We start from the raw sequence: 5000 nt of genomic DNA, 5'->3' as shown, positions 1-5000 counted from the left end.
TGTATAAAGTAATCATTACCTTACTGTATAAGGTAATTACTACCTTACTGTATAAGGTAATCATTACCTTACTGTATAAGGTAATCATTACCTTACTGTATAAGGTAATCATTACCTTACTGTATAAGGTAATCATTACCTTACTGTATAAGGTAATTATTACCTTACTGTATAAGGTAATCATTACCTTACTGTATAAGGTAATCATTACCTTACTGTATAAGGTAATCATTACCTTACTGTATAAGGTAATCATTACCTTACTGTATAAGGTAATCATTACCTTACCGTATAAGGTAATTACTACCTTACTGTATAAGGTAATTACTACCTTACTGTATTAAGTCAAACATTTCACTCGGCACCATGGCCTGGCATCCATATCTTCCCGACCATCTTGGCTGCAGCAGCTGAAGTAATCCGTCCAAGGTTATATTGGAGCTGATCCATAACATTCCTCCCGTCTTTATTGCAGAGAAAAATTCCCTCTCATTTCTTCTGTCACGAGTTCTTCTGTCTCAACGCCTTCCCCTTCCCCCTCCTCCTTCCTTCCTTCACCAGACGACTGAATCTTACATCAATTTTTCCCCCCCGAGGATAAAGTATTATAGCAACGGGTTTCCCCTCCTCCTGCGCCCACACCATCCGAAAATTAACTTATGATGCTAATGCCTGATGGAGACCGCTCGTTCGGAACTCAATAGGGTCTGAAACTCTTCGAGGCGCGGGGTAATCCAATACGTGCCACAGGGGGATATATAGAGGCGCCGAAGACGCCGTGGAGGGTGTCTGATCGTCCTCCGGCCACCGTAATAGATGCTGACACCTTCCCTACTGAGGCGATCAGATTTGTGTCTCAGGACGCATAAATCGGCTGATCCCTTCTGGACACGGATGCCTGATCAATCCTTTGGCCAAGATATGGTCCTAATGGGACGATCGGAACGGATCAGATGAACAGAGAGAAGGATGAAGGACAGGTTAGAGGAAAGGTCCATAATGGATGATGAGGAACAGAGGAGGGGAAGAAGAGGAAGACACTGATAAATGCGAGAGATGACAGAAGGATAGTTAGCCAGGGGCATCCAGCGACAGACAGACGACCTGGTCATTTGAATCAAGGAAAAATAGGCAGGAAACATCAAATTAGAAAAAGTATACCACCATGAGGTAGAAAAAACATATATGGCCAAGCGTATGGCCAGGTGTATGGCCAAGCGTATGGCCAAGTGTATGGCCAAGTCTATGGCCAATGCGACAGGAAAGATAAATATAGAAACAAAACTTTCTTAATGAGGAAGTTGATGACCATGAAAGTGAGGAAAGTTAGGAGGGACAGTGGGTCAGTGATGAGGGCCGGAGCTGCTCACTTCTTAGATGATTATGACGTATGGGTCGAAACGCTCACCACCACATCACACAGGCCCGTGTGTATGTGTGTGTGTGTGTGTGTGTGTGTGTGTGTTGGTGTCACTGCGAAGGCAGTATGTTCTTCAGTCAGCCACGTTACCACTGCGTGTGTGAGGGAGAGTCTACAGTCGCCTGTTGTTGGACAATCAGGAAACTCCCAGGGTAGGTAAATATGCTTCATTTTTTTCATACTATTCGCCATCTCCCGCGTCAGCAAGGTGGCGTTAAGAACAGAGGACTGAGCCTTTGAGGGAAATCCTCTCTTGGCCCCCTTCTCTGTTCCTTCTTTTGGAAAATCACAAACGAGAGGGGAGGATTTCCAGCCCCCCCGCTCCCTTCCCTTTTAGTCGCCTTCTACGACACGCAGGGAATACGTGGGAAGTATTCTTCCTCCTCCATCCTCAGGGATGACCACCGCTGTACAGTGGTGGTGATTCCCATCGGAGAGAAAGCACCTGTGATCAACATCCAGACAAACATGATCACCGCCATATGGCTCTCTCTCTGATGGCTTGCCAATAGGATGTAGACGGATGGGACCCGCCACAAGCTATACCTGCTGGAAGGCAGGAACGCGCTCCTGGGTGACGATTGTCAGAGAGACTCAGACGAGCCCAACCTAACCTCAGCTCCACATCAGGACAATAACTGTCTCGCTTGGCTCTGCTTAGTGTACTGAACGATAGGGTTTCTATATCCCTTCCTTGTGTAATATTCATATGTGTTTTTCCTCAACTGTGAATTTTTCGTATTTCTGCTTCCATATGTGGTATTCAGATTGGAACTCATACTACCCATTATGATAATATGTCTCGCTTTTAGTGTTTCCCCCCTTACTTCTTACTCACATAAAGCATCAGAAACCTTAATACGTTTCCAGCTGTAGAAACTACCCGTAAACCTCAGTGGATTCTACAAGCGACACAACTTGTGTCCACATCGCAACGAAGAGTTCGTTACTTATCTCTGTCACGTCGCCTCGACTATCTGATCAAACACCCGCCCGGGAAAATATTATCATTATAGTTTATATTTTTTTTTATGACAGTAATTCCGCAGATCTTGTTCTCTAGAATCTTCCAGCCTCCCAGCCTGCCATCCTACCAACCTGCCAGTCTGTCATCCTACCAACCTACCAGTCTGTAATCCTACCAACCTGCCAGTCTGTCATCCTACCAGCATTCCAACCTGCCAGTCTGTCATCCTACCAGCATTCCAACCTGCCAGTCTGTCATCCTACCAGCATTCCAACCTGCCAGTCTGTCATCCTACCAGCATTCCAACCTGCCAGTCTGTCATCCTACCAGCATTCCAACCTGCCAGTCTGTCATCCTACCAGCATTCCAACCTGCCAGTCTGTCATCCTACCAGCATACCAACCTGCCAGTCTGTCATCCTACCAGCATTCCAACCTGCCAGTCTGTCATCCTACCAGCATTCCAACCTGCCAGTCTGTCATCCTACCAGCATACCAACCTGCCAGACTGTCATCCTACCAGCATACCAACCTGCCAGACTGTCATCCTACCAGCCTACCAACCTGCAAATCTGTCATCCTACCAACCTGCCACCATACCGTGGTACCAATCTCCCATCCTACCAGCCTACCAACCTACCGCCCGACCATTCTGCCATCCTCCAGCTTACCGAACCTACCAACCTGCCCATCCTACCAGCCTACCAACCTGCCCATCCTACCAGCCTACCAACCTGCCCATCCTACCAGCCTACCAACCTGCCCATCCTACCAGCCTACCAACCTGCCCATCCTACCAGCCTACCACTGCTTGCCTGCCAGTATGACAGGTCGACGGACGATGCCAGAGTACACTAGCCTTTCCTGTGTCTGTCTCTGGTGTTCATGACGCCACCCTGGACACCGTGTGCGACCACAGCACGAATTACGATGAGTGAGGCAAGCAAGCGGGAGGATGAATGACCAAACCACTCATCGAAAATCATCACTGATGATGACCCATCTCTCTTTAAACGTCCCCCAAGGGGTGGGTGAGAGGACATGAACCCGACCTCTGATATGGTTAAAAAAAAAAAGAGAAAAACAAATGGGGAAATGGGTACACCGTGCCCCAGTGCCAACACAGATGAACCTCTGTCTTCGTGTTCAGAGATTATCAGACCATACCATGACCTTAAGATTATCAGACCATACCATGACCTTAAGATTATCAAACCATACCATGGCCTTAAGATTATCAGACCATACCATGGCCTTAAGATTATCAGACCATACCATGACCTTAAGATTATCAGACCATACCATGACCTTAAGATCATCAGACCATACCATGACCTTAAGATTATCAGACCATACCATGACCTTAAGATCATCAGACCATACCATGACCTTAAGATTATCAGACCATACCATGACCTTAAGATCATCAGACCATACCATGACCTTAAGATTATCAGACCATACCATGACCTTAAGATTATCAGACCATACCATGACCTTAAGATTATCAATATACATATAAGAATCATCTTGTTCGCTGTTTCACGCTCGAGGTAATATTGTGTTAAGGGCGTCACTGGTGATGCCAGGTGAGGTTAATGTGTGGCGGGCCAGGCAGGAGTGAGGCTGGCTGGAAGTGCCGCCACAGTGAATGACTTGGGTCCTAGATCATCTTACAGGCATGGTGGGGTTCACGGAGGTGTTGTACACAGAGAGAGAGAGAGAGAGAGAGAGAGAGAGAGAGAGAGAGAGAGAGAGAGAGAGAGAGAGAGAGAGAGAGAGAGAGAGAGAGAGAGACACCGACCATGTCAGTGAGGGTCGGCGGGAGGCATATACACACACAGGAGTGTGTAACAGCAGCAGAACCCAAGCCAGCCAACATGGACACAGTAGACATCCGTGGGAGACATACGATCCTGACGCTGAAAGCAGAGTGTCCTCACCTGTAAGAGCAAGTCCGTGGCGAGCGAGGACACCTCTCCCTCCCTCCCTCCCTCTCTCTCTCTCTCTCTCCCCCTTCCCCTCCTGCTCTCTACCCGCAGCGCACAGGAACCACTGACAGACGCAAGTTGCGCGGAAGCTATGGGAAGACGTTCTTCTCTGACTCCCGGCCACGAGCAGCGGGAGTGTTGCCCCGGCCGGCCACGACCGCTGGCTGGGGCTCTGTCAATCCACAAAAAGACGCTTCATGTTACACTTAGAGGCCTTCCCTACCTACCCTCCGTCACACACAGGTCCTCTCTCCCCACCCTCCGTCACACACAGGTCCTCTATACCTACCCTCCGTCACACACAGGTCCTCTCTACCTACCCTCCGTCACACACAGGTCCTCTATACCCATCCTCCGTCACACACAGGTCCTCTCTACCTACCCTCCGTCACACACAGGTCCTCTCTACCCACCCTCCGTCACACACAGGTCCTCTATACCCACCCTCCGTCACACACAGGACCTCTCTACCTACCCTCCGTCACACACAGGTCCTCTCTACCTACCCTCCGTCACACACAGGTCCTCTCTACCTACCTTCCGTCACACACAGGTCCTCTCTACCTACCCTCCGTCACACACAGGTCCTCTCTACCTACCCTCCGTCACACACAGGTCCTCTC

General features: G+C 48.8%; 1 protein-coding gene across 4 annotated transcripts in view; it reads left to right on the top strand.

The window, feature by feature from the left end:
• Positions 1-5000, top strand: part of LOC139766220 (prolactin-releasing peptide receptor-like) — a 90982-nt gene that overhangs the window by 32473 nt on the left and 53509 nt on the right. The gene's annotated exons all lie outside the window — the stretch shown is intronic.

Source organism: Panulirus ornatus, chromosome 57 (assembly GCF_036320965.1).
Source record: "Panulirus ornatus isolate Po-2019 chromosome 57, ASM3632096v1, whole genome shotgun sequence".
NCBI lineage: Eukaryota > Metazoa > Arthropoda > Malacostraca > Decapoda > Palinuridae > Panulirus > Panulirus ornatus.
The sequence above is the reverse complement of the archived record's forward strand: the minus strand, read 5'-3'. Positions and strand labels throughout refer to the sequence as shown.